Below are 22,470 nucleotides of genomic sequence, written 5' to 3'. Positions count from 1 at the left end.
AAAAGAAACTTCAGTCCTTGGTCACATGATTCATGTCACGGGGTGGAGTGACCCAGCACATCATGGCTGTGGAAGTATGTGGCAAAGACAAGACCCTGGGCAGGACATGCCTTTCACAGGCAAACCTTCAGTCTCCTGCTTCTCTCAACCAACACCATCTTCCCATAATCAACCCAAATTTTGAATCCATCTGAGGGTTAATCCACGGATTCAGTGAAAACCCTCAAGATCTAATCCTTTATGAAGAGTGTGTCATAGACCTACCCAGGGCTTTGTCCTGTCCAATCCAGTTGACAGGAAAGAGCACCACATGCAGGTGTACGTGACCATGAGAGTTGGCTCTAGAGGTTTAAATCCCGCTGTGTGGAGCTGACTCTCCCACACACACCTTTCTACATGACTTCCCTACAACCCCAGACTCCAGGTCAGTCTACCAAATTATCTACTTGACATTTCCCAGTGACTCTCAATTTAATACGCCTAAATCAGACTCTGAGACACACCCCAAATCTGCTCCTCCCCTACCTTCCCTATCCCAGGAAGAATATTTCTGAGCCTAAGATATAGGAGCCATGTGTAACCCTGTGCTCTTTCCTGGATCTCCATCTTTTATCCCTCTGCAAGGTTAGAACCAGCGCATTCCTCTAAGCTACTGTCTTCTTCCTCTTGGATACAGACATCACAGTAGAAAGCAGTCTTTCTCCTTCTGCCTTACCCATCCACAATCTCAGGCATTCAAAGAGACCCTTTACAAACCTAAACTGACATCTCATTCCCCCAGTCAAACCCCAGTGGCTTCACTCCTTACCATGTCCTTAAAGCTTGACGTGGTCCTGACCCTGAAGATCTCTCATTTATCTTTTCTCAGCCACAACAACACAAGAAGCTCTTGGACTCTTGTTTTCACCACCCTAAAGGCTGTGGCTCACCTCTAGCCTAAAGCGCTCCTCTCCAAGGGAATGTAGCCTGGCCCTCTCTTGTTATGCATGCCTTAGTTCGTGAATTACTTAAGGAAGTGTCTCCTACTTAAAGGCAAGTCCCCGATCTCTCCCTACTATGTCACTCTGTTCAATTTTCCTCACAGAAAACTCACTTCCTGATTCTTTCCAGTTCCTTCCAATGAGTCTTCTGCCCTACTATAAACTCAATGGTTTTATCTGTGCTTTGCCACATCATATCCCTGTGTCTTTGGTTGCATGTAAGATATCAATACATGCTTATGGAGCAGATGAACATAACCAATAAATTGGAAATAAAGTCAAGAGATGAAAGCCTTCTTTGGTAAATGTAGTTGTCCAATTACTGGGACAGTAGAAGTGAACACATGCCTCAAAAAGATAGGAACATTTTTCTCGCCAATGTTGACATTAAGATATGCATTCAAATACACCAAAAGAAACTACATGTGAAAATCGTTCTAAGAATTCTTTCTATTTCTGTGACTTATTTGGAGGTCCTGTGTTAATGCAGACGAAGCAGACCACAGGACAAGACACCCATGATAACTGCCAGAGCTTACTGCCCCTAAGAGTTCCACCTTCCTTCTTACTCAAATCCCACCTTGTGTTTCAATTTCTCTTTGCCATGCATCTTTTCTTGCTTGGTAACTTTGGATTTAATTTACAAAAGGACATGATTACTAGATTCCTATAAAATGCCCTATATTAGTCAGGGTTCTTTGGAGTCACAGAACCTATGGAATGTCTCTCTATATTGAGTGGAATTATTATGATGACTAACAGTCTATAGTCAACTCCCCAACAATGGTCCACTGTGAATGGGAAATCCAAGAATCCAGTAGTTGCTCAGTTCCACGAGGCTGGTTGTCTTCAGTTGGTCTCTGTAGAAGTGGATTCCAACAGATATTTGCTGGCAAGTAAATGTGAGCAGGTGAAGAATCTTTTTCCTTCTTCCAATGTCCGTAAGTAGGTCTCCAACAGAAAGTATGGCTCAGATTAAGGGTGTGTGCCTAGATCTGGGACTTACTTTGTCCCAGGCTGACCTTGAACTCAGAGATCTCCTTGCCTCAGTCTTCTGGGATTAAAGGCGTGTGCTACCTTGCCTGGACCTAAGCTTTTCATAGCCACTATGCCTCAAGATCTCCATGCCAAGTTCCAGGTCAGAAACTTGTGTCTTCCAGCCTCAAGATCTGGATCACGGGTGTGCCCCCCAATTCTGGATTGTAGTTCATTCCAGATCTAGTCAAGTTGGCAACCAGGAATAGCCTTTACCTGCCCCAAACACAGAACCCCAGAAAAAAAATTCCCAACACTCAATGCCCCATGAACACTTCTTTGGCTCCACAGATGATGACCGCCATCCTGTTACTCTCAAATACTTTGCAATGAATGATCACACCTACATCAGATCCAAAGGTTTGTTTTGCCTTCTTTTTCAAACATACACATTGTATCTGTCTTAGTTACTGTTCTCCTGCTGTGAAGATACACTCTAACCAAGTCAACTTTTATCAAAGAAAGCATTTAACTGAAGGCTTGTTTACAGTTCTAGAGTGTTAGTCCATGATCATTGACTGGAAACAGACAGGCATGGTGCTAGAGCAATAGCTGAGAGCTTTACATTCTGATCCAAAGACAGTAGGCAGAAAGACAGATTGGGCCTGCTATGAGGTTTTGAAACCTCAAAACCCACACTCAGTGACACACCTCCTCCTAATCTTTCCCAAATTGTTCACGGAGCATTCAAAGATATGAGTCTAATGGGGCTATTCTCATTCAGATAATCATAATTTTATAATGAACATATTCTATAATTTATCTTATTCTCTTTCTTCATTTTGTATTGGTTATTTTATTTCTTACATTTCAAACGTTATCTCCCTTCCTAGTTTCACTTCCACAAACCCCTATCCCCTGCCCTTCCCCAATTCCTTTATGAGGCTGTTCCCCCACCTGCCCACCCACTCCTGCCTCAGTGCCCTAGTATTTCCCTACTCTGGGTCATCGAGCACCCACAGGACCAAGGGGCTCCCCTCCTAGTGATGCCTGATAAGGCAATCCTCTGCTAGTATCTGGCTGGAGCCATGGGCACCCCCTATGTACCCTTTGGTTGGTGGTTTAGAACCTGGGAGTTTTGGGAGAACTGGTTAGTTGATACTGTCGTTCTTCCTATGGGGTTGCAATCCCCTTCAGCTCCTTCATTCTCTTTCAACAGTGTAACTTAAAGATTATTTTATAATCATCTTAACTTCCTTTTTTAGATTGTATATATATTTATTATTGCATGGATATTTCATGTGCATGTAAGTCTGTTTACCGTGTGTATGCCTGGTCCCTGTGGAGGTCAGAAGAAGGCCTCAGATCCCTGGAACATAAGTTACAGGCAGTTGTGGTCCACTGTATGGAAGCTGGGAACTGAACCCCAGCTCTCTGAAAGACTGCCCTTATACACTGAGACATTTCTCCAGCTCCTCACCTTAATTTCTTATCACTTTCTATAGTGTACATGAACTTCGGTTCTGTATGGTGAACTCTGTTGTTCACCATAGTCTTGTGACTTCTCTTGACTTGTTTGTTTCTCAGACAAGTAAAGATAAGTAAAGAATGGCTCGGGTCTTTCTTGAGTCCATATTTCAGAATGACCCCATTATTCCCTGGAGGATAGAACTATGTAAGTAAGTGACACTTTATTCCCTTAATTCTCTGTACGCTGTACTTGCTTATATAGTGGGGGGTGGGGGAGATGATTACGTGAGTGAAGTACGTGAAGCCTGAACAGTTTCAAACGGTAACATTACCCAACTGTTTGTTGTTTTGTTGCATTTTGAGCAGGGTCGTACCAAGTCTGTGTCTAGATTGATGCCGAACTTCTGACACTTCTTCCTCGGCCTCCCTAGGACTGGGATGATAGGTGTGTGCACCATGACCAACTCACAGTGTTTTCTATAGACAGATACAAGTTTGAAGTTAAGACAGGTCAGCCTTACTCACAAGCATTCTGTACGGAGACATGACCAGAGATCACCAAGCAAACACAGACTTCCTCTCTAGGGGTTTCTCAGGGTTTTCCATTGCTCACTTCACAGAAATGGCCAGTAAGTGCTGGCTTTGCTCAGTTAGGTTAGAACTGAACAGATACAGAGTGCATCAGCACACCTAAAATCACAGGCAAGCAGTGGCAGAGTGACACTCATGAGAGAGGAGTGGTCTCTGAAACAGAAGGCAGGGCTAGAGAAGAAATGATGCCTGTGCATACTATATGAAAGAAATCTGAATAGAATCACCAAATATCTGGAGAGAAAAAGCCCCAAGTAGACATCTCTCGCCAGCAAGTGAAACCTCCAGCACCAGGTATGGGTGACAGCCATGGGTGACGACCAAAGAAGCCCCATCGAAACCTTCAAACAACCCAAGTAAGTGCCACGGCTAAGGGAGGCTCTCCACAGACTGAGAGTAAGGCCTGTTGCCGAAGACAGCACTTATATAACTCACTGGACACAGAGAAGTCCAGCTGGTGCCTGACTAGAGCCTCCATCCCGACTGACTAGAGTTCATAGTAAGAAAGGTAAACAACGACCTAGTTAAAAACTGTGATCTACAACAATGACCTCCACACTCCATGAGATCGAACTCAGGCCCAACTCTGCTTCGTTGGTCAAGAACATGATCTTAGTCGACCAATGACCAGTCCAACTTAAGGCCTATGCTATGAGAGAAAACCCGCACCTGACACTGCCTGGATAGCCAAGAACCAGAGGTAAGGACCTAGAATAGAGCCAAACATGACTGGGGGAAAATCCAATAAGATGATTTCGAATTATATTTTGCTGTGATCACAGATTGGAGCCTAGCATAATTGCCATCAGAGAGGCTTCATCCAGCAACTATGAGCAGACACAGAGACCTACAGTCAAACATTAGGTAGAACTCAGAGAACCCTTCAGAAGAGGGAGAGGAAGGGCTGTAGGAGCCAGAGAGATTGAGGACACCATAAGAACACGGCCCACAGAATCAACTAAGAAGAGCTCAAAGGGGCTCACAGAAACCGAAGCAACAGCTAGAGAGCCTGTATGGTCTGAGCTAGGTCCTCTACATACATGCTATAGTTGTGTATCTTTGTGGTTTTGTGGGTCTCTGCCAAGGACCAACCTCAGCTTAGAGAGAGGTTCTGAGGAAGGGGTGTCTGGGAACAGGGAAAACAAATTACCTGAAGTCTAATCGTGAGTCCAAGCCTATGTTCTGCTCAAGACAGCTTTCCAGTGTGTTTTCTCTCTGTTTTATCTAGAGATCTCCAGACAGTTCTCTCTGTCTCTCTCTCTCTGTCTCTCTCCTTTCTTCCCTCCCTCGTTCTCTCTCTCTCTCTCTCTCTCTCTCTCTCTCTCTCTCTCTCTCTCTCTCTCTCTCTCTCTAAGTTCTGATTGTGACAGTTCTCCAAGCAGCTCTCTTGTTATTCTAAAAAGTTCTCTGGCTAGTTCATCTCTTGTAGATCATACACCCTGTCTTTATTGCACCCCGTCTTTATTGTACATATCCAATCCAGTTATTCCAGTTATTTACTTTGGGTTTCCTTTTGATTATCCTATGAATCAGCATCCAGTAACCCCAGTCCCTTAATTCTTAGGAGACAGCAAACACACATTTTCTTTTAACACTGCAAAAGAATTCAGAGATCTGCCTGCCTCTGTTACACAAGGCCAATAAACTAGCTGGGTGGGACCCAGTCCTGATGTTACCATTTCTACCACACTTGGGCCTAACCTTGCTGTGTCCCAGGCTGACCTTGAACTCAGGAATCTGCCTGCCTTTGTAAACATAAACAAATACGTATGTGGGTGGGATCTCCTGCGATCACCACTCCCTAAATCTCTTCATTCCCTCCCTTAGTAACCTTCACAGGACCCAGTACTGACTCACAGCACCGCCACTTTTGTTCCTTTAGCTTCATGAAGCCCCTCATATGAATTTTATATTACATCCTTTTTTTTTTGAAAAATTAAATATTTTTGAACCCATACTTTTTAGAGCTCTTTCCCACAGCCTTAAGGGCTCTCCTGATGATCAACTACGCCTAAAGGACTCATGCTGTCTCTGATTATCATGGTGTCATCAATGTTAACAGGGAGGAATTTCTTTGACTGAGGAGTGCAAAACATGTATAATATTATACAAACAAACTTTAAACCCACAGCAGCCACTGATACTGGTGGAGGCCCACACCTGCTGGCCCTGTCCCAGTGGCAGAAACCATGTCATTCCATCCCTACCAAGGCCATGCCAGACCCAGCAGCTCTCCTAACAGTGGGAGTGGGGGTGTCTCTGGCTCTTCTGTCTGCCTGGGACTCTTTTCCTCCTACTGGGTCATCTCTTCCAGCCTTTTTAGAAGGGCGTGTGCCTAGTCTTATTGTAACCAGCTATGCAGTGTCTGATTGAGATCCCTGGGATGCCTACTCTTTTGTGAAGGAAAATGGAGGAAGAGTGGATTCTGAGGAGAGGGGAGGTGGGAAGGAAAGACTGGGAGGAATAGAGAAAGGTGAAACTGTGGTTGGGATGTAATATATGAGAGAAGAATACATGTTTTAAAAAGAATAGATGTTACCCTTTAGAAGAAATCCTATCACTGCCTAAATGCCTGCTAGCCATTTTCTTAGAATAAAGGTGTTGGGAAGCAGAAATCATAACAACAGACCTGAAGGTGAAAGATAAAGTATTTTACTTATCTTTATTTATTTTAGCTATTCTTTATTTATTTTACTATCTACCTTTAATTGAAACAGAAGTATGGCCTGGAGAAATGGCTCAGCAGTGAGCACACTTGTCACTATGGCCGAGCATGCAGATCACATTCAATTCCCAGATCACACCCATCCATAACCCCAGCCCCAGGGGATCCATCAGGTACACACGTGGTGCACATACATGCATAAATTCAAATAAATAAATCTAAAAAGACTATGCATGTATTCATGGAAGATGGCCGGATGTTTTAAAATATGTCCACATTACGGAGTAGCTAAATTGAGAGAACCAACACAGACATTCTTTTCTAGTCTGTTTTATACTTCTGTGATAAACACCATGATTGAGGAGTCCAATGGCTAATCTTGCTTGTCAACTCGACTACCTCTGGAACCAACTAAAACCCAAACACACCAGCGATGCATTTTCTTGATTGGATCATTTGATGTGGAAGACCCACTATACACCTGGATTATTTAAAGACGGGACTCACTCTAATTTTGAGCCATGACTTCTGGTACCAGCCTACATAAAAGAACATGGAAGTAAAAAGCTCCTCTTTTTTGCCTGTTGGCCCTTGTTCTCGGTGGCAAGTTCATCTATCCTGCTGCTGAGGCAATTTCTCACTGATATCAGAACCCAGTACTTCAGGACTCCAGCATATACCAAAGACATCAATGGATTGAACAACTATTAGATCCTTGGCTTTTCCATCAGGAGATCACCACGGTTGGACTATCTGGACCACAGCCTGTAAGAGTAGATGTACATTTTTTTCACAGAAACATATATGTTTCATTCCATAAGTTATGTTCCTCTAGAAAACCCTGACTAACACAGGAAGGAAAGAAGTTTCAGCTTACAGCCCACCATGAAAAAAAAGTCAGGGCAGGAAATCAAGGCAGGAACCTGGAAGCAGAAATTGAAGCAAGAGAGCATGGAGGAATGCCACTTACTGGCTTGCTTCCATGGCTCACTCAGTTTTCTTTCTTATAAACCCAAAACTGCATTCCCAGGGATGGCACCACGCATTGTGAGCTAGGTCCTCCTACACTGATCATTAATTAAGAAACATCCTCACAGACTCGCCGACAGGTCAGTCTGATAGAGGAATCTTCTCAAGTGAAGATGGCTCTAGCTTGTGTTAAATTGAAGAAAAACTAACCAGCACTCATCCTCATTATATTTTGTATGCATGGTATGGTGGTATGAGCCCTGCAGACTCATATATTTTAACACTCAGTTCCCAGTGGGTAGAACTGTTTGGGAAGGATCAAGAGGTGTGGTCTTGTTGAAGTATGTTACTGAGGCTGTTAAGATTATTGTGATCCCCGGTGTTCACTCTCTGCCTTGTGGTTGCAGATGAGAATGTGAGCTCTTGGGTGTTCTTTTGTTCAGACATTTAACATTAGATGGTCTAACCCTCTGAACCATAAACTGAATTAATAACTTATAATTTCTTTATAAGTTGCCTTGGTCATGGTGTTCAATCACAGTAATAGAAAATAACTATGACACTTGGGCATTTAACACATTAGTCATTAGTTATAGTTACAATGTTGTTGAACAAATCCCTTGAACTTATTCTTCCTGTCTAAGTGAAACTGGACATCTGCCCAATTCCTCTCCATCCTCCAGCCCCTGCCAACCACCCTCCGCCTCTCTGCTTCTGTGTGATGGTCTATTTCATATAAGAGTGAGGTATATGGTATTTATCTTGTTGAGTGGTTTACTTCGACTGGTACATACTGTACCCCTGAATTGATGCATGTTGCCAAAAATGACAAGATTTTCATCCTCTTTTAGGTTGACTAGATTCTGCTCTGTGTATATGTGTGTGTGTGTGTGTGTGTGTGTGTGTGTGTGTACTGTATTTTTAAAATTTAGTCATCTATTAATGGAGATTTAAATTGATTCCAAATCTTGACTACACTGAATAGCCATGATAAAAAGGAGTGCAGATGTCTCCGGCATGATGATTTCACTTCTTTTGGATATTTACCCATAAATAAGACATCTGCCTCATTTGGTGGTTCTGTTTACAACGTTGGCTGACCCTCCATAGTGTTCCCATGACAGCAGTGCTGTTTCATTACCACCAAGAGCATACAAGGTCCACATCCTCACAAAGAAAATTCATTATGACCCATTTCCTGTTGTTTTACTAGACACACCCTCTGGTAGGTAAATGTGGTTAAAAGTGAGTAAATCTTCAAATGTAGCATGTGATCAAATTTGGAGACATTTCCCTATACCCTCTTCAGTTTCTCTCCAGGTCTACTTCCCTTCAGACAGTGACTTCAACAAGGATTCACACCCCACATATGCTAACAGACTTGACTCTCATGTCGAACTGAAAACATTAAGATGACCAGTGACAAAAAGTCCGAGCGTCTGTGTAGCATCCAGGATCAAAGTAAACAGAAAATTTTCAAGGGTCAGAGCTTTACAGAAACAGGTGAACATTCTCCTATACCCAGGTCAGCAGGAAGAACATAGTGTCTTACTGCAGTAGTGCTGGGTGATGTCATAGATGCTCTGTTCGAATGGCGAGTCATAGGGATTTGCTAATAGTGCCGTAGGTTTACTGTCAGAAGCACGAGGAGCAACGATAGACAAGTAACAGGCGTGGTGGCACAATGACAAACGGCCCCGAGAATCGGAGGATAGCGGATGTTCTAAAGAACACAGAGTCGCCCAAGATCCTCAAGTGACCAACCTCCCACGGCCATGGCACATTCTCTTTCCCACTGTTTGCTCAGGGTAAACTCATGAGAGCTCAGGGGCTAATGTATCACCTTGAGAAATGAGATGGGTGGAGAGGGGACTTAACCCAAGTTTTACCCTGGTGGTCAGCAGAACAGGACAAAAGGAGAGGCTGAGACCTAAGTCAAAGCTCCTTCCGTGTGGATTCACCTGGTCCATGCTGGTGACCTTAACAAGAAACCCTCCATTTCCTGGGGACTGCAACCTTAAGAACTTTCCTATCGGATTTATTTTAAAATGCAAAATTTTAATGCAGGATGGGATTTGTAGCTCCTGCCTAGAAATTCAGCACCTGGGAGGCTAAGCAGGAGGATCTTAAATTACAGGATAATTTGCTCTATTAGATGAGCTCTGGGTCGGTGTGGGCCACATACACCGTGAGACCTTGTCTCAAGCAGCAATGATAAAAGTGAGATCAAGAACTGAAGCACTCACTGAGCATGGTGGCACGTGCTTGTCAGCCCAGCTACTCAAGAGGCTGATAATTCTAAGGAGATGAACAGTCTGGGCAATGTGTCAAGATTCTGTCCCAGAATAAAATTTAAAGGGGCTTTGGTGTAGCTCAGGATTCATTCTCCACTTCGCCACAAGGAAAGAGTTTCATTTATATGCCTCATACTTTTCAGCTACTTTAACATACTACATAATCATAAAGTACATGTGAAAATAACAAATAATTATTTTTGCTTTTCAATGAACAAGGGGTCCTGTAACCATACCGTAGAATAGAGCTGAGCCATAATTAGAAATGAATACCATCACGAATGAGCCAAGGAACAGGAGACCACTGCAGGAGTGGGAGACCACGGCGTGAGTAATGTTCCATTTTTAAATGTTCTACATGGAAAACAATAGTATAGTCAACAGCCTCCAACAGCCTCCAAAAGTCAAGAGACGGAGGCAGGAGGAGAGTCCTAAGTCTGAGGCCAGCCTGAGCTATGTACTGTGTAGCAAGACTCGTAACAAGTCTCAAAAACAAGCAAACCAAAACCACCCAACACGAAACAAGAAATATACCTGGACATAATCAGAAACTTAATAAGACATTGACGAATATCTATACCCTAGAAACATTTGAGTTGATACTCGTACTTGAAAGACAGTCTAGATTTTCATAAATGAGAGAAATAAATGAGGAGCCATGTTGGAAAATGTTTGGCGTATCATCAAAGTTAACACAAACCTATCATTCAGTCTGGGAATTCTTTTTATTTTAAAGATTTATTTATTTATTTTATATATGTGAGGACACTGTTGCTGTCTTCAGACACACCAGAAGAGGGCATCAGATCTCATTACAGATGGTTGTGAGCCACCATGTGGTTGCTGGGAATTGAACTCAGGACCTCTGGAAGAGGAGCCAGTGCTCTTAACCACTGAGCCATCTCTCCAACCCTTGTTGTAGGAATTCTTATATGTACATATCTATAAGAAATGTATAGGGGAAATCTCCTTTATACTGTATGGTTATGTCACTTGTCAAAAAAAACCTATGGCCTTTAGGAAAGGATAGAATAGAAGGGACACGTGGTAGGCAGAAAGGATTCTGGGATAGAGCCAAGCACAGAGCCTGGGAACATGGAGGTCAGAAGCATGGGAGCCGAGTAGAGGTAACAAGCCACATGGCAGAACTTAGATAGAAGGGATATTAAGTTATGATCTACTTGGGGAACAACCAAAGCTTATGACGTAGGTGTTTGTAGATAAATTTTGAGTCTCAGAGTTGTTATTCTGAGAGTGGGGCCGGGAAGAAAAACGAAACGAGAAGGGATGTTTAACAGAACTCTCACTTGAGTATAAGAGCAGCATTTACTCATCACAGACAAAAGAGGAAACACTCCAAATGTGTACCAACCGATGAATCCATAAACAAAGAGTTCTGTAACCACACCGTAAAATAGAGCTTAGCCATAATTAGAAATTAATTCCCTCATGAATGAGCCAAGGAACAGAAGTCTGTCACAAAAGACATTTCCCGTTCATAAGTATTTACATAAGGAACCCTGACAATGCTCTTATATCAGTCAGGGGCAGAGCAGACAGCAGTCCTTTGTTCTTCCTAACTTGGTGGCCCAGGTTGTTTTATGCCTAAAACACCTTTAAAAAAATCCAAACCAAACCAAATCGAATCCAGGCGAATCCAAGGAGAAAGAGACTTGTATTGCACTCCGCTACACCACAAAGTGCGTGCGGGTTCCCACAGACCTCTCCAACCCAAGGCAAGGACAGGCCGAACACACACAGAGCCCCCCTACCCGCATGCAGTGCAGCATGAGAAGAGGAAGACAGAGATCTGCAGACCTGCATGCCTCCCATAGACCTGCCCTCCAGCACGAGGCACAGGCCAGCTGTCGACATCCGCTTGCCACCACACCATGCAACACAAAGGATGTCATGCCAGCCCGTGGGCAGCCTGCAGCAGGAGCTACCACAGTATGTGAGCATGTGGTGGTCAGATGAGAGAGAAAGAGGCAGAACTCATTGAGCATCATAAAGCGAGATGAAACTGGAGACTCGAGGTGGGAGAGGAGCAGCCTGTTCTGAGTGGCCATCCCTGCCACCTGGGGCCACGGTGAAGTCCTAGCACAAGCTGCTCCACCGAGGGCCATGTCTGGGTCAGTGGCCATACAACAGCAGGTTTCGGTGTCAATGCCCAGGGCTCATATTACCACTAGAGAACATGGGGACAGCCTGTTCAATGCAGCTGCAGTAGACCACTGGGTGTCCGGGGACTCTGCAGAACTGGTCCTGCCCCTCACTTGCTGCAGCACTCTGGAAGGTTGGCCCATCTCTCACCTGTGGCAGCACTTGGGTCCTGTACCTCATCCAGGCAGCACAGTGGAGCTGGCCCTGATGGTGAGGTGTGGGTGAGCCAGCCCTGGGGTCATGAGAATGGCTAAGCTGGCCCTGTCCCTTAATGCTGCAACACTCAAGAGAGCAGAGCAGCCCAGTAGGGCTGGCCCTAGTCAATGGGACACAGATGAACCTGCCTGAGGGCAGGAGAGCAGAATCGCTGACCCTGACTCCTGTCAATGATGGCATTGGGTGGCCTCACTAGAGCAGTGCTGGAGAACTTGCTCTGGTGGTGTGGATAAGGGAGAGCCAATGTGCTGAGCAGATCAGCTGCCACCTAGGCCCAGATCCAGGGCTCTGAGTTGGTGCATCCCAAGATCTACATCACCTGCATGGAGCTGGGACTTGTGAAAGGGCCAGTCCAAAGCTGCAGGATCTCTATGACAGAGCAGCAATGACCCAGAGAAATCCTGGTGAGGATCCAATATTGATGGGGTCACAGAAGCCAGAGACCTTGAACTAGACCCATTGCAATGAACATTTGCAAGTGAAGATATGTGGATAGAGAGATACACAGTGAAACACGCTGTGGCATTCTACAGCTTTCCACGACGAGATGTCTTCTATGCCCTTTTTTTGTTGTTGTTGTTTGTTTGGTTGGTTTGGTTTTGGTTGTTAGTGGTAGTGGTAGTGGTGGTGGTGGTGATGGTGAAGGTGTGTGTGTGTGTGTGTGTGTGTGTGTGTGTGTGTGTGTGTGTTAATTGCGGGGAGGGGGACATTAGCAGCTCTTAGAATGGAGGAGAGAGAAAAGAAGCTGACTAAAAGGTAACATTTACTTCTGAGGTGAAAAAGTGTTGAAAAGCAACAATGGTAGTGACACCCATTAAAGCCCATTGACTGTACCAGGAAGAGGAGTCAAATGGTATCTGAACTTTATACTGGTCTCAGCAATGATATTTTTGTATTGAAACAGGAAAAAATGTCCCTCTTCCTTCAAGAAGACCTAAGGAAGACTAGAGAGAACTGGTGGATCAAAAAGGGTCAGAGGAGCACCAACAAGAAGGCAGCAGATGTCCTGGCGGGAGAGGGCAGGAAAGAGAAGTAGAGTGTATGAGGGGGAGTGTGAATGTGTGTGCCTAAAACAGCATACAGAAGGAGGGGAGGAGGAAATGCACACAGGTAAAACAGCAAACAGAAGGAGGAGAAGTGAAAGTGGGATCACCACAGCAGCACTGTCTGGAGAGGAAAAGGATGCGAAGAAGACATCATCAATAGATAGCTGTCACAGACCCTGTCCCTCAAGCACCCCTACATGCTCACACATGTACCCCATCTTTTAAACCGCAACTATAGGAATGAGTCTCTGACCTGGTTAATAGGGAGGAAACAAGGCCCCAATGCTAAGCACTGTGGTACATTTGGCTAGGTGCCTATCTTTTAGAAGTACATACAGAAAGACTTAAAAACAGCAGAATTTCTCTCATTGCTTTCAAATAGTGCCGAGAGGGGAGACATTGTTAACCACATTGTAACTGCCAGCGTTGGTAGAAGACAAAGCTATTTGTTACACCATCCTTTCTACTTTTAAGTGGAATTTTTTCCCACTTAATTTTAATTAAATGATTAATTTTCTTTTTTTTTATTCATTTATTATATATGAGTACACTGTAGCTGTCTTCAGATACACCGGAAGAGGACATCAGATCTCTTTACAGATGGTTGTGAGCCACCATGTGGTTGCTGGGAATTGAACTCAGGACCTCTGGAAGAGTAGTCGCGTGCTCTTAATCGCTGAGCCATCTCTCCAGCCCGATTTAATTTTCTTATAAGTAAACATTTTTAGCAAGACTCTCAACATCTACACATATTACCTATGACCTCTCTGACCTCCCTATGCTACCTGGAACACACTTGTCCTCCATCGCTTCAGCATCTGGGTCTTTAAGCAAGTGGACCTATCACCTTTCAGTCACCCAGGGCTGTCCCATTTCCCACTCACTTTTTCTATATAGCAGTTTTCTTCTGAAGTCATCCTTAGACACTTAGACAGTATTTAGACACACGCCTTGGAGGTTACTGTGCACTTTTCTCTTAATAAATATAAAGCCAAAAGATCCAATCGAGAGAGAGAGAGAGAGAGGGAGAGAGAGAGATTGTTTCCAGTCTAAGTGCTGGGCCAGTCAGGTTCTTTTAAATGGTTTCATGTTCTGCTGGGTTATGGTGTTACCCAGATGCCACATGACAAAACCATCAAATCTGAAACCTCCTTCCCCCCCTAAGAAGTGGTTTTTCTTTTCAGTTCATACTTCATGTTCTGGTAAACAGAGCATCCACTCAATATAGGAATATCATCATTCTCATCATTCACGGATGAGAAAACTGAGGGGGGAGGAGCCAATGAGCGCACAGCCATTCCATGGCTCTTTGGAGAATTATAGCCTGAAAGCATGTGCTTCAGAGCCTCCATTCTCAACCCCTAGGCTACCTCAGTGTATGGGGTAAAGCCTAGGGCAGAGGGCGCACACTTGCGACAGACAGACAGACAGACAGACAGACACACACACACACACACACACACACACACACACACACACACACACACACACACACACACATCCCAGTCAGGCGATTTTATGACCAAGATAAGACATTTACAAGCTCTGTGACCTTGACCAAGGCACAGACTCTCTCTGTGCTTCATTTTCACTTCCAGTCTGCTGTGAGAACTGACTGAATTGTAGCGTGCGTGCTTCTGTCCGGCACACAGCGTTCTCTAAAAGTTAGCCTTGCTATCATCGCCGCCACTGTTGCCGAGCAGGTCCCTATTCACCACAGGACAGATGGTTAGGGAGCCCTTGATCTATCCCACATCCTCTAAGTCTCCCTTCAGTTCCTCTTAACTAACGTGTACAAACCAGCCAGAAATCTTTTTGGGGGCATGATGGGAAGATGTAATGGGATGACAGGCACCTGTGTGGCTCAGGTTTATTCCAGAATAAACGGTTCTTTAAGAAGAACTGCTTAGCTGTTAACAGGCACACAACCAACCATGCCGGTCTCTCTACAATTAGACTTAGGAATCTATTTTTAGTGACAAGGGAAACTATTCAAATTTGTCTCTTATGTTCTGTATGTGCATTCAGATGAACCAAGGCATGGGCCTGTAGGCCTCTGAGGCTCTTTAACACTTAGCTTCCTACCATCAGAAAATCTTCTTTCTACTTGAACATTTGCCCATGGCTCCCACAGACTCTTGCCTGTGTAAAAACAAGTAAACAAACAAAAACAAGGAGGCTGGAGAAATGGTTCAGTAGTTAAGAGCCTGTGTTGTTCTGGCAGAGGACGTGAGTTCAAGTCCCAGCACCCACCTGGTGACTCACTACCATCTGTAGTTGGAGGAGTTGAGGCCTCCTTGGGCACCAGACACACACATGGTATACAGACATACACGCAGACAAAACACAAATACATAAAATAAAATAAAATAAAATAAATCTAATTTTAAAATCAAGCAAGAATACAGAATGAAACTACTAGTGTCTAGGCCTCAGGTTCCATGACCATCAGCGTTCCTTTTACCCCTTCCCAGACTCTATACAGACCCTGAAGAAGTGAATGAGAAGACACGGTTCCTATTATCTAATAATAAAGGGCTGTCAGGAGCAGGGTCAGGTGGCAAGGCAGCAAAGAGGAACTGAGAGCTGTGGGGATGGAGAAACAGACGTGCTTTGACCCTTGCCACACGGAGTTTCGAAAACACCAACTTGCACGGAGCTTCTGCTGGCTACTGAAGACAGGAGCTGCGGCCACAGCACCAGTCACTTTCTTGTAAAGGCCACACAGAAGGCTTTTCCAGGATACCTCCCTCCCTTCCGTTCATTATTCTTTCTAACTCCCCAGGGAATGGAACCCGTGTTCTCTCCTCTCACCAGGAGGACTGAGGATCAAGGAGGTGCCATGACGATTATTTGGACTTGAGGCTTGTCTAAGAAACCCCAAGTTTGCTAACTGGGTCCCAGTCCTTTGCTCTCTCGAACCACAACTTCAACGGAAGGATCTGCCATTTGGCACTGTAGCTCATGATAGGGGCGTCTCCCGAGTACACGTTCTTTGGTTTGGGTGTTGTTTGTTTGTTTGTTTGTTTGTTTTGTGTTCTTTTGAACCTAAGTTCTCATTTAGAGTAATATCCCTTCTCAAGCATTCTCAGTTCCCTGGGGAATTCACTGTAATCCCTCACCGGCTCAGGGATTTGCTTCAATTTAAGGTCAGCAAGTAGCTGGACTTCACGTGGAGAGTGCTTACTTACATTGGCAAAATGTTTTCTGCCACCTTGACAAGTCCAGAGCAGTTGAATGTGAGGATGGGGTTCTCACGGTTCATGTAAGAGTCTTTGGGGAATTGAGAAGAGCCCGGGGACCACCTTGGTTCAGGCTTTTTAATGCCCCATTGACGCCTGGCTAACAGTGTCCCTCCCCTGGCCCCTTTCCTCCCTCAGATAGCACTCCTTTCGTAATGTCACCCCGCAAAAAGCCCTCTTCTCTCCCGAGAAACAATTTTTTACGCTCCCAAGTGGCCACTGTCCTGACCACCTCCAGAAACACTGGTCACCCTGTCACCTCTCTTTAGCCCAAGGTTCCTCATTTGCACTGTGCTTTGCTTCTTGCCCTCAGGCTAATAAAGCTCACCAGCACAAGCGCTGCTCCAGGACGCCTTCAGGGGTCACTGCGTCGCGGAACCTTGAGGACATGCAGCTAGGACCGGGATGCAGCCAGGACGCTGCCGGGACGCCAGTTATCTTTGCTTCCCTCCGCCCGCAACACTCGTGATCTGAAAAGCTCCAGGAAAGCTGCCCGCGGAAACACGGAAACACGGAGACGCGCTACCGAGTGGGCGCCTTAGACCCACGCCTCACGGACACACTCTGCCCTTGGACGCACAGTCCCAACGCCCCTAGGTGTAATAAACACAAAAAACAAACTTGGCACAAATGAGCTCCCCGCCCCCAACTCCCAAGCTGCGGCTTCCCCACTATTCGGATGGGTCAGAGCTGAAGTCAGAGAATCTCGCGTGGACCGCGGCTTACCTACGTCTCCTGGCCGTTTTATCCACCTAATAGCCACCTTGCCTCGTGGTAGTGACAGGTCCGGATCACTTCTTCGGTGTGCCAACTCTGAACTTCTGATGGTGCCGAGAGGAGCTGCCAACGAATACAGAAAGTTTTCACCAATAGAAACCGAACTCCTCTTGGCTCAGCTAAACCTGCAACCGCCCTCAGACCCTCTAGGTGGCGCAGGCTGCTCTTTGGGGAAGACTGGGACCCTTAATCCTGCACACAGCTCCAGCATCCTAAGCATCTGGGCAGCAATTGGGAAATGGGTCCCTGCTTCGCCTACAAAGCTCCCTTCTCCTCAAAACCTACCTCATCACTTTTGGCAGTCCCTTGGTTTTGTTCATTGTCATGTCCAGGTCACGGAGCAAATGCAATATTTTGGATTACTTGTCTAAAGTCTCTGAAACACTCTTCAGTCCCTGGTACGTCCTGGTTTGGAGTGGTTTAAACTTAACTAGCTGTTGGCTCTTCAGAGGAAGTTAGAAATCAATAAAAACAAAGTCAGCTGAATAGTTGCTGTCCATCACTGTCTCTCCTCCCCTCCTGGCCAGCTTACTTGGGGGGGGGGCGGTGGGGGTTGCACTGGGTTAGACCTGGAAAGACCCGGAGTCAATTGATCACCCGCTGGGAAAACCTTACCTTAAAAAGTCAGAAAGAGGAGCAAGTATGGAGGCAGAAGGATTGCAACTTTGATGCCTTTAAATTTTTTTTTTTTCAGAGCTGGGGACCGAACCCAGGGCCTTGCGCTTGCTAGGCAAGCGCTCTACCACTGAGCTAAATCCCCAACCCGATTTTTGCTTTAAATTTTTTTTTATTTTTTTTTCAGGCAACTTTGATGCCAACCTGAGCTACATGACAAGACTATTTCAAGAAATGTCAATAAACAAACTGTGTGAGTTAATGCTAATATTGTCGCTTGGCTGCTGTGCCTGCTCCTGCTTTGTTTGTTTGTTTGTTTTGTTGTTGTTCTTATTGTTTAAGTATCTTTGAAGTCATCCCTGAAGGAAAAAAAATCATTGCTCCTGTTTCAAAGATAAGGGATCTGTTGCTTACAGTGTTGTATCACTAACTCACCTGAGGTCCCATAGCTAGATGGCAGTCAGACTTCTAAGGTAGGTGTAACTGGCGGGAGAGCTTATATCCCATTTCTGTGAAGCATCAAATAAGCAGACAATTGTGAAAAGGGGACTGCGTGAGAAACAGGAAAGAATCTTACAGTGGATGTCCGGCCAAGCCAATTAAGGTTTGACTCTGACACGTCCTCTGCAGGCTTTGCTTGTTTGCTTGTTTGCTTGTTTGCTTGTTTGCTTGTTTGTTTTTAAGCTTGCTCCCCGATGGCTGGGGATGTTTTGGGAGACTCTGGAATCTTTAGGAGTAGAACTGAGCTGGTGAAAGAAGGTCACTAAAAGTGAGACTTTCGCGTTTATGGCCTAGCCCCTATCCCTCAGCTGGCTGCTTCCTGCTCTGCTCCTACACCTTTATCTCCAGCACCCACTGCAGCAGATGGAGTGACGCCTGCCATTCTGACCTCCCCTCCCCCGACTGAAACCCGTCTAAAGCTATGGCTCTTTCTGCCCTGAGTTCAATCTGCCAGGTACTGGATCACAGAGACACTGCTAATCAAGGAGTAAAGGCGAATGTTCTGGAAGATGGGGGTGACACTCGGTAGTAGAGATGTGTGTCCTGAGTTCAGTCTTCAGCACTGGGAGAACACAGCAGCCAGATGGTAGACTAAATGATGTCCTAGTTAAGAAAAAAGATCCTGGGGCTGGAGAGATGGCTCAGCGGTTAAGAGCACCCGTCTGCTCTTCCAGAGGTCATGAGTTCAATTCCCAGCAACCACATGGTGGCTCACAACCATCTGTAATGAGATATGATGCCCTCTTCTGGTGTATCTGAAGACAGCTACAGTGTACTTATATATAATAAATGAATAAATCTTTAAAAAAAAAAAAGAAAAAGAAAAAAGATCCTTGGGCTGGGGGTATATAGGTCAGTGGCAGATTGCTGGAATGCATAAGGTTCTAGATCTGACCCACAGTTCCTGATAGAGACCAGGAGAAGAAAGAAAAGGAGGGGGGAGGGGGAGGGGAGGAGGAAGAAAAGGGGGAGGAGGAAGAGGAAGACTGGAAGGAACAGGAGGAGGGGAAGGAGAAGGAAGAGGAGGAGGAAGAAGAAAAGGGGGAGGAGGAAGAGGAAGACAGGAAGGAGCAGGAGGAGGGGGAGGAGGGGAAGGAGGAGGGGGAGGGGGATGAGGAAGAAAAGGGGGAGGAGGAAGAGGAAGACAGGAAGGAGCAGGAGGAGGGGGAGGAGGGGAAGGAGGAGGGGGAGGGGGATGAGGAAGAAAAGGGGGAGGAGGAAGAGGAAGACAGGAAGGAGCAGGAGGAGGGGGAGGAGGGGAAGGAGGAGGGGGAGGGGGATGAGGAAGAAAAGGGGGAGGAGGAAGAGGAAGACAGGAAGGAGCAGGAGGAGGGGAGAAGGGGGAGGAGGAGGAGGAAGAGGAGGAAAAATTTTTTAAAATGAAGAATTTTCTCTTTGGTCACTGAATAGGAGTCACAAATAGGAGATTTGGCCAGCCTTGTTTGAAATCATCTTTACCAAGAATCGCCATAAGGCCGCTAGGAGACTGCCTCACTAAATGTGAATATTCATATCCTAACTCGTTTGGTAAAGTGCTTGCCTTACAAGAATAAAAACCTGAGTTCAACCCCAAACCCTGTTAAAGGGGAGCGGGCTGAGCGTGGTTCCATGCACCTGTAATCCAGTGCCAGTAGGGCAGAGACAAGCAGGTCCCTGGAGCTTCCTGGCCAGCTGTCTTAGCCTACTTGACAAGTTCTAAGCCAGTGAGAGACCCTGTCTTTATAAGCAAGGTGAAAAGCAGTTGAAGAGAAATGATAGCAGACATTGTCCTGTGGTCTCTTCAGACACCAACACATGCACTCACACTCTCACATATGCACACATACACAAAGAACGAAAATATTTAATATCTAATCACAGTGGAAATCTACATTTTGAAAGAGAATCTTAAGAACTAAGAGGAAGGTTTAAGGACACATTGTTCAATTTGGAAACCATGTCCAGCCAGACCAATGATTTTCAACCTTCCGATGGTACAACCCTGTAATGTAGTTCGTTGTGTTGTGGTGACCATACATTCATTTTTGTCATTACTTTGTAACTGTAACTTTATTAGTTGTAAATTTTAATATAAATATGTGATATACAACCTCTGTGACCCACCCTGAAAAGGGTCAGGACCCACAGGTTGAGAACCACTGCTCTAAAAGTTTGACAGGTCTCTTCTGGGATGTGAAAGGACTTACCAAGAATTAAAAACAAGGACTGGGCTTCCTGATGGTGTTTATGTGACTGGATAGCTCTTAGTCACCAATTACTACAACTGAGCATCACCCAGCGGAAACATGGGCCCGCCTGTTTTTTCCTATCGCTGGAGAAGGCCAACAGCAAGGAAGTCACAGTGCCCTCCAAGACCAAGACCGGCATACAAGACATGAATGTCAGGGACAGTCTAGCACCTCAGCCAGCCAGCCCTGGATACACACACACACACACACACACACACACACACACACACACACACTCTCTCACACACACTCTCACACACACACACTCACACACACACTCTCACACACACTCTCACACACACACTCTCACACACACTCACATACACACACACACGCACACACACACTCACACACACACACTCTCACACACACTCTCACACACACACACTCACACACGCACACACACACACGCACACACACTCTCACACACACTCACACACGCACACGCACACACACACTCACACACACACTCTCACACACACTCACACACACACTCTCACACACACTCTCACACACACACTCTCACACACACTCACATACACACACACACGCACACACACTCACACACACACACTCTCACACACTCTCACACACTCACACACGCACACGCACACACACTCTCACACACACACTCTCACACACACACTCACACACACACTCTCACACACACTCTCACACACACACTCTCACACACACTCACATACACACACACACTCACACACACACACACACACACGCACACACACACAGCTGCCTTGTGGCTAGAACATCTTCATCTTCGTTGTCACAAGGGAGTAAGAGCCTGACAGCTGCCCTGCAAAACCTCGCCAGGCTTCACAAGAAGCCATTGTGCTGTGAGCAGAGCTTTGACCCTGCAGCTGAACTCAGCTGATGGAGTCGGCAAAGGGGAAATCAGTCTGTACAAAACAGGAAGGAAGCGGAAGAGGATGGAGTCTTCTGGTACCCTCTCCACACAGGAGTCTCAGGAGGGAGGAGGACCCTGTACAGGAGACACACCAAGATGTGTGTGCAGAGGGATGCGGCTTCTCCTCCTGCCAGCCTGCCTTAAACAGCCATTACCTACAAAAGGACAGAAGAAAAATATTTAATAAACCTAATATCTAAGAAACCTAGAACAAATCCATAGAGACAGAAAGAACAGAAAGCACCAGAGGCGATGGGGACAGCCAATGGGGAGTTACTTGTTATTTAGTGAGTGTAAAATTTCTGTTTAGGATGATAAAAGTGTGAGACTAGATTGTAGTAGTGGTTGTCCAGCACTGTAAATGGAGTCAACGTGACTAAAAGGGGTTGATATAAGTGGACAGTATATACATTTTGCCATAAAGAAAACATACACGTGCATATACTTATTAAAATCCATTATCGCAATGCAGTACTCCATTGGACTAAAAGCCCAAGGAAACATGGTGTGCCTGAGAACCTGTAGAGTCTCTTTCCTTGAGTTTTAATAAATCTCTCATAATTTGCTTCCTGTTAGAGGCACCACGGCCAGGCCTCTAGGTTGTTACGCTCCCCCATCAGGGAGGAGAGTAGTCTTAACCTTTGGGGGTTTGTTTTGTTGTTTTGAGACAAGGTTTCACTGTACCAAGGAGACCTTGACCTCTTGGGCTCACCATCCTCCTGCCTGAGCCCCCTTAGTAGGGAGAACTGAAGGCACACATCACACGCCCAGCCTGTCAGTCACTGCTCTGGGCTTTTCACCTGCTGCTAAGTG

The 22,470-nt window shown here is 45.5% G+C and overlaps 1 protein-coding gene and 1 long non-coding RNA gene across 9 annotated transcripts in view; one reads left to right on the top strand and one right to left on the bottom strand.

The window, feature by feature from the left end:
- The window catches only part of Rubcnl (rubicon like autophagy enhancer), a 65,190-nt gene extending 47,720 nt beyond the window's left edge, over window positions 1-17,470 (bottom strand). For 2 of the 3 annotated variants that reach the window (XM_039093953.2, XM_039093952.2), the window contains exon 1: window positions 16,940-17,078. The gene's annotated coding sequence lies outside the window, so the exon portion shown is untranslated. Of the gene's footprint in view, window positions 1-16,939; window positions 17,079-17,337 lie in introns of those variants that run through there. The other variant, XM_008770905.3, reaches the window with a different exon arrangement.
- On the top strand, window positions 1,744-19,447 carry LOC108352942 (uncharacterized). 6 transcript variants are annotated; one of them, XR_010058209.1, is made up of 5 exons: window positions 1,767-1,890; window positions 2,307-2,375; window positions 16,925-17,786; window positions 18,191-18,256; window positions 18,799-19,447. It is a non-coding gene; the product is annotated as an uncharacterized LOC108352942 (long non-coding RNA). The 6 variants fall into 6 exon arrangements; XR_010058207.1 differs by lacking the exon at window positions 18,799-19,447 and having other exon boundaries at window positions 1,744-1,890; window positions 13,228-17,786; window positions 18,191-18,271; XR_001841378.3 differs by lacking the exon at window positions 18,799-19,447 and having other exon boundaries at window positions 1,770-1,890; window positions 18,191-18,271.
- Window positions 19,448-22,470: the final 3,023 nt, after the last annotated feature.

This window comes from Rattus norvegicus, chromosome 15, assembly GCF_036323735.1.
Source record: "Rattus norvegicus strain BN/NHsdMcwi chromosome 15, GRCr8, whole genome shotgun sequence".
Classification (NCBI taxonomy): Eukaryota; Metazoa; Chordata; class Mammalia; order Rodentia; family Muridae; genus Rattus; species Rattus norvegicus.
The sequence above is the reverse complement of the archived record's forward strand: the minus strand, read 5'-3'. Positions and strand labels throughout refer to the sequence as shown.